This window comes from Malus domestica, chromosome 10 (assembly GCF_042453785.1).
Source record: "Malus domestica chromosome 10, GDT2T_hap1".
Taxonomy (NCBI): Eukaryota; Viridiplantae; Streptophyta; class Magnoliopsida; order Rosales; family Rosaceae; genus Malus; species Malus domestica.
Window position 1 is genome coordinate 11,293,263 of NC_091670.1, and position 12,828 is coordinate 11,306,090.

Sequence of the window (12,828 nt, forward strand, 5' to 3'; positions counted from 1 at the left end):
TTTCCAATTGGAAACATGTCAGCACAGTTCAAGTTGATATCCGGATGTGGGTGTGCGGCACAGTTCAAAATGGATTTTAAAATTTATTTAGTTGGGATCAGGATACATGATGATGGCCTTGGGTGATGGATAAGACAATGAGTCTAGGTAAGCTAGGCTATGATGATAAGAAGACTTTTATTTGGATAGGCTTTTATGGGGTTTGAAAAGTCACGAAGCTGGAGGATATGCTTTTGGCATTTCACACGGATCAATTTCACAGAGTCAGAGTTGCAGTCGGACTTTATACAGTTATTCAGCCATGTCAAGCAAGTACAAAATGCTATAAATACAAGATGCTCTGCGACAGAGAAGAGCCCGCCAATTCAACACACAACTGCCCTGCGCAAATTCTCTCAACAAATTTGAGATTTTTTCTTTTCTCTTTTCACCGACACACCTTCAGTTTGGATAAATAGCACTGTGAAGGCAACCGGTGATATCTTCATTGGCATAAACAGCATTGTCGCCGTAGAATCAGCCAATCTCGCAACATCTTTAGTTGTCATAAACAGCACTGCGTCAAGGGCAATTGGTTATCTATCCAAGTCTCGATCGAGAAGGATTTCTGAATCCTTATTGGTCTAGGTCATCTTATCAACCTTCTCAGCGAAGTGAGGTGTTACAGTTTACTAGGCTCAGCACATTACACAACGAGTTATTTTATGATTGGATAATCTCAAGTGGGATTTAGTGTTCGGCATTTTGACGGCCGAACCACGTTTACTGTTAAGACTTATATCCGTTTTGAGTATTTGTGCCCTTACACTTTGGTGTCGATTCGGCGTGAGTTTACTCTGACGAATACCATCACTGTGACCGAATCTGATGATGACGATTTGTGAACTTCGTAAGAATAGTAGCTTTGTCTTCAGGTTCAAGAACCCAAGAGCCCGAGACGTGTTCCTTCCTCAGTCGCAATAGCAAGACGAAGTCAGCCGCGCGCTCAACGCAACTTCAACATATTTTACTCATCGGCCGTTGAGTTGGCACACCCAACATTCAATCGAAGGACGTAGTTAGCTCATAGATTACTCGGCATGTGGGCCACGTAGGCTTGGTAGTTTTTAGGGTCAACAGAAGTAAACGTTCATAAACTAAATTGAACCTGTAGTTTCAAATTTAGTGCATTTGAAACCCGAAGTTTTCATAAAACAAATACACCCATGAAAACCCGACGTTCTTCATGAAAACCATGTCTTAGAACTCGAATGTTCTAACTTTGATACTTACAGATGATTCATTCCCATAGCACCAAGCACAATCTTGTTCCCTTCAATTCAATGGATTGTCGAACCGTCACAAGTTCGATTTTCCTGATTTGGACGTTTTCTCTAACAACAACTTCAGGTTTATCCAACCTGATTAAGAGCACTGGCATGCTCCTCGTTGTATGAATGGTATTGCATCACCATTTAAGGGACCTTAAATTTTCCCTGTCGTTGAGTTTTTAAGGATATTCGAGATGACAATGATCATAAATGAAACTTGTTTGTACCATACTTGACCAACCCCGAAACTACTAAGCACCGGTTAACATTATACCGCCAATGACCCATAAGAGTCTCCCTCCAACCAGGAGACCAATCACAACGCGACACATGTCAACATCAGAAGCCAATCATAACGTGACACGTGTCAATATCAGAGGCCAATCGCAACACGACACGTGTCAATGTCGGAATGAAACTAGAAACTCTCTTCTATAAATAGAGATCATTCTCTCACAATATTTCCTAATGTCATTTGTACTAAATCATTCACTAGTACTCACTAAAGGAAAGCTTGAACCTATGTACTTGTGTAAACCTTTCACAATTAATGAGAACTCCTCTACTCCGTGGACGTAGCCAATCTGGGTGAACCACGTACATCTTGTGTTTACTTCCCTATCCCTATCCATTTACATACTTATCCACACTAGTGACCGGAGCAATCTAGCGAAGGTCACAAACTTAACACTTTCAGTTATACCAAAGTCCCCACTGATTTTGTGCATTAACAAAACCACTAAAGAAAATAAAATGAAATATCTTTGCACCACCTCCAAAAATGAGCCTAAAGCTTTGATTTGGGGCCAATGAGTTGTCTCCCAACTGGGAATACACCACATGTGGCCGGCCTGGAATCTAGTGATTGAGTAGTTTACTTGCTCTGGCATGACCTTTTGGGACACTTAGGTCGAACAATGATGCTACAACGCATATCCTTACCCGAAGTAAGGATCTTGTGCCTACATGCACACTTTGCCAAGCCTGCTCATTTAGGAAATTGATTTTCTATATCATTTCTCGCAAAGATATGAAATCACCCTTTTTCACAGTGGATTTAAGGGAATATATGTGGACTAATCTGTGGGTGATGGGTTAGCTAGGAGGTTTTTCTCCACACATGTCACACTTGCATACAAAACAATTTCCAATTGCTTTTCAATAAATTATGAATCCTCAACGCCCCAGATTAACCGTGAATTGCACTAATTAACCCTCAGATTTTCCTAAAGTTATTGAATTGGATGATTACATACAACAACCCAAAACATTCCCCACAAGTTCTCTACATGAATTGCATAATAAAGATACAAGCAAGAATCATTAAGTTCTATGAAAATCATAAGCATTGACGAGGCACTTGTTACTATGAATTGCATGAAACTTATGCCAAGAATTTACTTAACACGATTGTGATTAGCAACCTTTACTACTCTTGAATATAAGTTCATAACGATTAGGTGAAAATCCCTTATATCCTTGCATCAGATTTATGCATGAAAATTAAGCGTGCACTCTCAACCAACACACACAAATTAGTTTTACTTCATATAGATAAGCAAATTGAATTCACAACTTATGAAACGCAATTGAAAGTAATCAAATTATATAGCAAGCATAAACATGGTTTTGAATCCCCCCTAGCCAAGGGGGGTTTAGTTCCTCATATGCACAAAGCAAAGATAAATAAATTTAGACATTGAAATCTAAAGAAAGAAAACACCTAGACGCGCCAACTTGGACAGCAGGTGCATCCATGAACTTCTCCTTCCTCCTTGCTGCGGCATAAAGCTTGGGGACATGTTTTGGGGTTATGAATGGTGTGGAATGGATGGGGGATAGTATGGTGGTGTTTAGGAGGATGGGTGGTGCGGCAAAGGGTGTTTAGGTTCAGGAATTATGGAGAATGGTGGTGGAAGGCTGCAGCAGAGAAGAGCTTATGTTTCTGGCATGGATGATGAATTATGAGGGATGGTAGTTCGGCCAAGGCATAAATAACAATATATATAGGCACATAAAACCCTAGGGAAATCAGATATGGACTTGTAAAATCCAAATCCACAAGGAAAAAGGCTTAAACAATTAGAATCCCCAAGGGAAAAGGCCAAAAGGTGTGGCAAGGATAGGGAAAGAAGGATAAGGCTTCTAGAAAGACTTGCAAGGCAAGGACAAAGGGTCTCCTTGCTGAAATTGGTGCGACACTTATAGGAAAATGTTCTAGAACCTTTCTTTGTGTCCAAAAATGCTTAGGAAACCTTCAATGTTGCTGAAACTTAATGCTATTTAGGTTTAGGAAAGATCAACCCAAAATAGGAAACTTTAGGCTTAACTTTCTTACTTCAAGTAGGAAACCTTGTTTGAGTAGGAATCCTCGTTCTTCTAGGAATCCATCTTTGACTAGGACTCCTCCGTTGATTAGGAATCCTTCTTCAATTAGGACTCCTTCGTTGATTAGGAATCCTTCTTCAATTAGGACTCCTTCGTTCTTGTCCATTCCTTTCGTTCCAAGCATGTGATATCCATTTCAAGCTCAATTTTGCTCCAAAAGGCTCCAAAATGCACCACTTTGCATACTTTGCCCTTAAAACCTGAAAACATATGAAAATAGCTTAAAAGACTACTTTAACTAAGAAAACACAACGTAAATGCACAAGAACAAGCTCACTAAGTCGCATAAATATGCTCCTATCACGATGATATTTTCACTTATATGGTAGCTATCGACATAAATGAAAAGTAATGATATCGAACCGTGTTCCGTTGATTAGTGACAATGTAGAACTGATTGGACAACTGAAATTACAATCCAGGTCAAATTCCTTACCAAAGTGTGTATTGGACCTGTCGTTCCTACGCTGCCTAACGTAACCCTATTATGTTACAAGTGGGAAAGGAAACGTTATGAGATGAATGAAATAATGCGATATGATGCACGCCTTACGACGTAAGGTTTCTCTCAAAATGTCCTGTGATTGATAGTAGAATTATGAAATGTGGTTAGTTTCTCCATGGGGATATAGATACAGAGATTGACATGTAAGTTCCCGAAGAATTTTATGGACTGGTTCAAATAATTCCAAAACCACGAAACACCCTCTTAACTCATTTTGAGGTGTTCACTTATGGATTGAAAAATCCGACGGATGTGATATACCCATCTACATGATTATTTGATCAATCAGGGATGATTTATGCCCTCGTGTGTGAAACTATGAAGTCTTATTCCAAATTGCTAGAGTTACAGTTTATGTCATTGACACGAATCTCACTAAAACTCTAGAAGAGCTTGAGAAAACTGCCTCGCACCTAAAGATGGAATTTGAGATAAAGGATCTTAGGAAAACTCGTTTATGCCTAGACTTGAAGTTGAAGCATTGTTCTTACGGTATTTTGGTCTACCAGTTGAACTACACCCCGAATGTGTTACCTTTGAGTATACCTATGATCATCCATATGTTATATGCAAATGAGATCCTTGAAGAGGTTATGGATCCGAAATTCCATGTCTAAGTTCAAGTTTGTGCTTTGTTGTACTTAGCTCATTGTATTTAGACATGACATCTCATTCGCTGTTGATCTTGGTAAAGATGCAGCATCACGCCTACACGCATCCACTGAATTGGTATTAAAGACGTACCCTGAAGGTATTAAGAGGGCAAATCCGAACGCATCTCGAGCATATCTAACCCCCTGATCATCGGAATGATACTTGCCTTTTTTGTTATGTTGACATTGGTTACTTATCAAACCTACACAAGGCAAAATCCCCAAATGGTTATGTTTTTACCGTTAGGGATATCGCAATATCTTGGAGGTTCACGATATGACCTTAGTTGTGAAATCTTTGAATCGTTCCAAGCCTCACCTCACTTCACTACGCCATAAGTGAGACATGGTTAGAAGTTCTTGTTGAGCATATTCGAAATACTTGCTGTGTTTTCATCCGTCGTTGAGTCCCAACCAAGCCATAAAGACTATGCCGCATGTATCCACCCGACCAAGCCATGATACATCAACAAAGTCAACACCAAGACATATTGCATCTACATCAGCAAAGCATTAGGAGATTGAAGTTATGCAAGCCGATCCCAAACAACCTTGCCGACCTCTACACAACGTCGCTACCAATGTCAACTTTCCATAAGCTTGTCCGAGGAATTGGTATGCCTAACTATCATATGCAATGCTTGTAGTTATCATTTGGAAGTTATGTCAAACTCAGGGGGAGTATCCATAAGTATACTCATTGATCTTAATATACTCTTTTTCCCTACGATTAAGAGCATTTTTCCCACTGGGTTTTTGCTACCAAACTAGGTTTTAACGAGGCACCCATCCTAAGTTGATCATACATTTGTGAGCTCTTCTACTTATGTCCAAAAGACGTGTAGTTTTGACTTAATGAAACTTCTCACTTTTCTCCTTAGACTATGGGTTTTTCTCCTACCTTAGGTTTTACCATAGTGAGGTTTTATGAGTTTTACTTTTTATGCATTCTTCTATTGATTTAAGACTCGCATTTGCTCATTGTGTCAATGACTTCATCAACTGTATTTACTTCATCGCTGAAGACCTGATGCGCCATTTACTTGAGTATTTACACACTCAAGGGGGAGTATTGCAATCCTATTAGATTAGGAATATGTTTGTGTAAATCCTAGTATATCTTGGAATATTTCTTATATTCCTATTAGAAGTAGATTACCTATTAAATGTTGTAATCCTAAAGGGAAAGATTTTTATCTATCCTACTACTATAAATAAAGGCACAATGGGGTGATAGCACAATGGGGTGATACAAACACACCCCACAATTACACATCTCTCTCCTCTTCTCCCTATGCCGCACCTCTTTCCATATAGCCTCCATAATTATTCAATAAATTATGCCTACAACAAACTCAAGACAGTAGTTTTTATTTTTTTTATTTTTTGAAAACTGAAAGTAATTACCAAACAAGATTTCAGTTTTCAATTTTCAGTTTCTAGAAAAGTGAAAACTGAAAACCAAATGGTTATCAAACGGCCCCTACATTATTGACTAGGTATTTTTTTAATTACAAACAATTTACTACTCTAAGCTAGACTAAAGAGATGAGAAATGTTTGACCTTGGAACACACTGGGTTGAAAAGAAATGTCTCATTCACTAGATCAATCCACCACTTATTTTTTAGGTATCTTAATATACAATATTATTGTACGGTGATAAAACAATAAACATGAAGTTCAAATTGTCTGTGCATTCTAAGGGGAAAGAATACTTATTCTTACAAGTTTACAAGAAACAGTACGATACTTGTTATACAAGAAAAGCAATTACGATAAAAGTAATGCTACATTTATCACCTATTTGTATCATCTCTCTAATAAAGATAGGGTCTACTAAAACATGATGATTCCATCTTTATTTGAAAGATAGTACAAATTATAGTACAAATTTGTGGCATTTTTGTTACGATAATGTTCTAAGATCATTTATAACACCACCCATAAAAAACTTGAGAAGAAAAAACACAAAGTAAAGCCCACACAGCCCATACGCTTGATGAGATGATTATTAGCACTTTCAATTTTTTACTTTCCTCACAAAACAATAAAAAAATGCGAACTGTCACGGGCCATAAAATCAAGTGTAAAATGGGTTTGATTGTATGTTTCTAAAGAGGAATTCTGAGAAGGAAAAAGAGACTCATTGGATCACCATACCAGTTTATGCTGCTTGGATCGATCTTTTCGCATATCTGAGAGTCCATAGCTGTTTTTGGATGTGAAACTTGGTTCGAGTGTGCTATTGGATTTCGGGTTGGTATTTTTGTGTTGCGATGGTGTTGTTAGATACACCATCTGGTTGTTGCTTATATGGATGGCGAGTCACTTTATATGGCACGGATACACCATCACTCTTATGTACCTGTGGTGTGACATTATTTGAGCTGCGGACTCTGCATGGTTTGAATGTTTCCTTCTTTCCGGGTTTAGGCCCGTGTACTCAGGGATTGGACCTCCCTCTTTAGCTTGGACTGTTTTCCCCCTTCTTTTGGGGCCTTTTATTTTAGGGTCCGGCTTTAATAATATGTAGACCTAGCATTCATGTCGTATTTTTCATTTTCGTGTCGTTTTCTTGACATACTCGATATCTTAACAGGTCGTGTCATGTAACATCCATTAAAGTATACAGGTAATATAACTTGATCTGAAATTGACTCGTTAATATTATCAGGTTATATGACCCGACTTATTACCAATTAAAGAAAATATATTTTAAATCAATAAATAATGAAACTGAAAAACATAATTTGACCCCAAAAAAATTGAAAACATAATACTAATTTTTGTATATGTATATCACATTGTCACATAAATATTACCTCAAAACATAAAAGCATCATTTGTCTTTTAAGTATTACATACCCCAAAATAAGAGTCTAATGAAAAAAATTTAGTACATTACTACAAAATATCAAATGTTCAAGGATATGCAAAATGAAAGGAGTTGCGTTTCAAGGTTGAGGAAACCTTGCACTTTTTTTACGATAAAACAGTTCAATTTTCATCATCACCAACAAAAATGATATTGGTTTATTTTGAACTCCCTTAAAAGTACTATTCATGAGGGTTTGTCTGTTTTTAAAAATTCAAATGACAATGTACCCATCCTCAAAGTATAGAGGATGCTATCACGAGCGTTTGCATTTTATTTTTTTTCATATTTTTCAAACTTGTAAATTAATTATTTTATTTTTTCAATGTGTTTGGTATTTTTAAATTAATTGATATTTTTATTTTTAATGTGTTTTATAATTTTTTAATCTTGCTCTTTATGATTTTATTAATTTTTAAATGAGTGAATTGACGAAAATGCCCTAAAGGCTAGATTGTTGACTTTCGTTGATCGCCTTTCGTGAGGCGTACGAGTTATTATTTTACCATACTCTCAAAGTCCTCAACGAGGCAAACGCGTAGGCGTAAGCAGAATTGAATTTGGAGCTACAATTAAGATTTTATGGAATTCGGAACGCAAGGGCAATCTTGGTAATTTTTCAAGTAGAGATATTTTTCACTTTTGACCAATCCTGTGCTGACACGTGGCAAGATGTCCCCATTTTTTTTGAAGGGTCCTTTCTTGTCCGGTGATCTCTCTCGCACTCTCTCTATTTTCTTCTTCTTTCACTGTCACTCACCTTTACTCCTTTTCCTCATTTTGCCGAGACACATACACACCTCTACACCTACAACCACAGCAAGGCAACACCCCCACCATCATCCCTTGTAATCCTTGTGAACCATTGGACCTAGAAATAGGAGAAAAGCACCTAGAAAACCACCTCCCCGCGCTGCACAGTACAAGCATTGTGCATCACTTTTCTCCGGTGAATTCTAGCCATTTCTGGCCAAGGTAAGCCTCAAAATTGGTCCCTATCATTGTAGATCATGTCTAAGCTCATGATTAGTAAGTTTTTGGGTGGTTTTGGTGGTGTAGGAGCTCGGAAAACACAAAGGAAGGTCATTATTCATTTTTAGAAATTTCGAATCCGTGGTCGTTTGGCCACATTCCAGCCATTTTTCCGACCAACTCTGATCTCCATTGGGCCTCCTAAGGGTATGAATCTCTTCTCTACATTTCTAACTTCTGGTTTTTGGATCATCAAGTTTGGTTAAGTATCGAACTAGAAATTAGCTATGAAATTTGGAAATTTTTTTTTCTAGATTTCTGGAAAATTTCGCCATGACCATCATGCCATTTTAGGCCGTTCCCCCGTCCAACTTCGGCCACTATTGGACCCTGAACTAGCATAAACTTTTTTTTTTCCATATTCTTAGCTTCTAGTGAGCTTTTGAATCATCGAATTTGGTTAAGTATCGAGTTAGATATTAACTTTGAAAGTTGGGATGAAATTTCCCAGATTTCTAGAAACTAGATCCTTGGTCATTTGGCCACTTTCAGGCCATTTTTCCAGCCAACACCAACCTTAACACGGCCCTAATTTGGTATGGTTTTGTTCCCTACATTTCTAAATTCAAAATGGCTTTTAAATCACTGATTTTGGTAGAGAATCGAGCTCGATAGGAGCTTTGGAAGTTGAACCAAAAACCTGCAAAATTTGCAGGAACTCATGAGGAATGCAAGTACGTGCATACTCGCAGGTGCGTGCAGCAGTGCGTGGAGGAGCCCGAGGTCCCTCCTTAGGTTTCTCAACATGGCGAACTCGAATCTGCCTTCTGTTTTCCAAAATTTGACCGTTTTAAAATAGTTTCTTTATTAGCTATACTTTGTATGAAAATGCGTTTATATGTTAATACGTTATGTATTTACATAAATGGCTTCGTTTCTAGATGAAACATATCACAAGGACTCTCGATGCTATGAGACGGGTTCGATTCGACGACATGAAGTGTGAGTGGGTCTTTTCTTTATTTATATATATTGGTTAGTTTCCATATATACAAGCATTAATAAATTATTTATGCGATTGCCATGATTAAATTATGTTTATAAGAAATACCTTATTGTTGGGAAATGATGAAATAATCCTACGGATGCACATGTAAGCTTACTATAGGAGATGCCTTGATTATGTTTCTGGTCATGAATAGTACAATGTTGATTAGAATTGTTGAATGGCTGTGGCATGATTGTATTTATGTAGTATGCTTATCATTATTGCACCCCGGTGTTAGTGCTGGCCTAGGGTCAGGGCCAGTCTTTCACGTGCATGTTCACATCTGCATCGCATGCTCGCCTTGGATCCAAGTAGGTGCCATTCATGTCGTACAGGTTGCAATAGGCAACTCCGACATCTTGTTGTACAGGTTGCAATAGGCAACTCCGACTCGTATGTGACTGCGAATATCGTCAATATTCATGTGATTGTGACACATGAGCGTATATTATGATTACACCCAGTCCTGTTGTATAAGTTGCATTAGGCAACTCCAACTTGTGTGCTAGCATAAAGTGATGAGCATCAGTACAGTCGTACAGGTTGCATTAGGCAACTCAAACCTATGTACTAGCATAGATCGATGAGCATCTGATTTTATTATGCTACTATTGAGAAATTGTGATTGGCATATTTCTAGATTTATTGTTGATTTACATTTGATTTCATACTTATACGTAGTATGATTTTCTGGAAACTGTACTTGTTTTACAGTTAGGGGTTACAATGTTTTCAGAAAGATTTTTATAAAACTTTATTTTCAGGCCCACTCACCCTTATTTTTTGCCCCTCCAGGTTTTAATAGCCGAGCTTTCGTATTGACGAAGATTCTTGGTAAATCTCAGTATACGTGGCTACCTATGATGGTATCATCTTTATCCTACCTTACTGTACTTTACTTATGCTCTGTCATCACGTGTGAAATGAGTTAATTCTCGCTCACATGCGACTCTTATTTTAGGCACTTTTAGGTTTAAATTTATTCACATTTTTCACATCACTACACTTTATGGCTTCGTCACCTTCCAGGTGTTGGCTAACACAGCTCGATTTGGAGTCCTAGTGGACATTTCGGGTCGGGGTGTGTCATACACTATGGCTATTGTAGTTTAAAAAATTAAAATCATCAAAATAACTTTTTACTTAATGTGTCGGAACAGATTATCCGCGTGTCATTCTCATATAAACCTGTTAAGGACCCATTATTAACGAGTTCTTATTGTGTGACTAGATAACGACCTGATTAGTTATCGTGTTGACCCGAAACCTGGCTGCACGATGTACAATGAACAAGCACGATTGATTGATCCTCCAGATCCCCACAAAGAGAATCCTTATCCCCTCAGGAGGGCCAAGAGTTTAAAACCAAGATTCAAAAAATCACAAAGTACCTCACCGCACCTACATTAGAATAACTAATTATTATCCAAACATTGAATTTGATTTGATTTTAGAAGAACGTTGGTGGTCAGGGATGGTTGGGGTAAAGAAAAGAAAAAAGAATGGAATGACCTTTTTACCTCTACTTGTGGATGAGATTTTGATAAAAATTTTCAATTTGTACTATGATTGATAACCAACTTCGCCACAGGGTTAAAATTAATAGTTTTCCACCACATGAGTCGATTTAAAAGTAGTATCTCACCACAGAGATCACGAAAAACATTTGGCCTAAAATTAATAATTTCAAACAAAAGAATGAAACTCCAAAATCTTGATGAATGTGACGAGGGAAAACTTAGTTACATTTTTGTGTACATAGAATACCACCACGTAGTTTGTTTATTTGTTAATATACCTCTAATAAGATATATCAACCATGTCATTTACATATATTATAACTTTATAAATATCAAATGGTAATATTACACGGCAGTGTTCCCGAAACAAACAAAATTTCTCTGAAACTAGCACCATGACCACCCAAATTTTAAATGCAGGATTGTAATCATTTTCTTAACGGCCTCAACCTAACTTCACCCTCGAGGCCAATAGAAGAAAAAAACAGAACTTCACTCTCAATGGCCTCAACCATTTGGCAATCCATCAGTAATTAACATTTTTTAATTCTGGTTTGGAATTATTGATTAATATTGGTCCCCAGAAGCGTGATCTCACTGGACCTCAACTTTGATTGATACCAGATCACTAGACACCGTTCGGTTATACAGAAAATCTTGTCCTATATTTTAGACAAAGATCATGTGACGCGTGGGGAGCTTGTGATCGCCAGAATTTGGAGGATTAACTTGTTAGATGATACTGTCATCTTATAGCTATCCTTATGAACCCAAGATGCAATACGCGTGGGGAACTTCACCCTCATTGATATCATTTAAGCATCAATTTGCTTCCCTATCTATCAATCTTTGATTGTACAAAGTTTGATTTGTGCTTAATCTTAATCTCACTTATTGCCACAGAATGCGATACATAAGCCACTTGTCACATTATCGATGATCAAAATTTGAGAAAGCCCAAGTGTTGCTAACTTTATTACTGTCATTCATTGGTTGCATACAGAAAAAGAAACTTGTCATTCATTGGCGCATGCGATCTGCATAAAATGTTTATTGTTAAACAAAATACATAATCATTGTTTATATCAAATCGAAAAGATAGCGTGTAGAAGCCATGATTAGATTCAAGAATTTAAATCAGTCCGCATAAAAATCCAACTAAAATACCAATTAGTTAATTTAGTTTAGGATAAATCAAAGAAATTGGATGATAAAAGAAATGTCAGGTCGATTCAGATAGGCAAGAAGCAACCAAATTCTATCAACCTCTGAACCCAGAAAGAAGAATGGATTATGGACCACGTATTTTATGAGGTAGAAATAAAATCCTTCTATTTTTTTTTTCAAATGCCCTCCCTACCCAATTATTGGAGTTTTGTCTGTTCAACAATATTGTTTTCGTATGTACCCAAAAATTAACTAATTTGTCATCGTTATATTCTTGTTTCTTTTTCGTTTCTAAATTTATTAAAAATACTATTCTTACTATAATTTTCATATTACATTTGTATCATATTTCTAATAGAGAATAAAGATAAGATCTACATGTGTTAGT

General features: G+C 37.2%; 1 long non-coding RNA gene across 4 annotated transcripts; it reads left to right on the forward strand.

Moving 5' to 3' along the window:
- The first annotated feature begins 8,459 nt into the window (after positions 1-8,459).
- Positions 8,460-12,043, forward strand: LOC114827555 (uncharacterized). 4 transcript variants are annotated; one of them, XR_011571706.1, is made up of 5 exons: positions 8,477-8,708; positions 8,793-8,912; positions 9,647-9,707; positions 10,549-10,619; positions 11,898-12,043. It is a non-coding gene; the product is annotated as an uncharacterized lncRNA (long non-coding RNA). The 4 variants fall into 4 exon arrangements; XR_011571705.1 differs by lacking the exon at positions 11,898-12,043 and adding an exon at positions 10,985-11,178; XR_003776652.2 differs by lacking the exon at positions 11,898-12,043 and having other exon boundaries at positions 8,460-8,708; positions 9,421-9,707; positions 10,549-10,900.
- Positions 12,044-12,828: the final 785 nt, after the last annotated feature.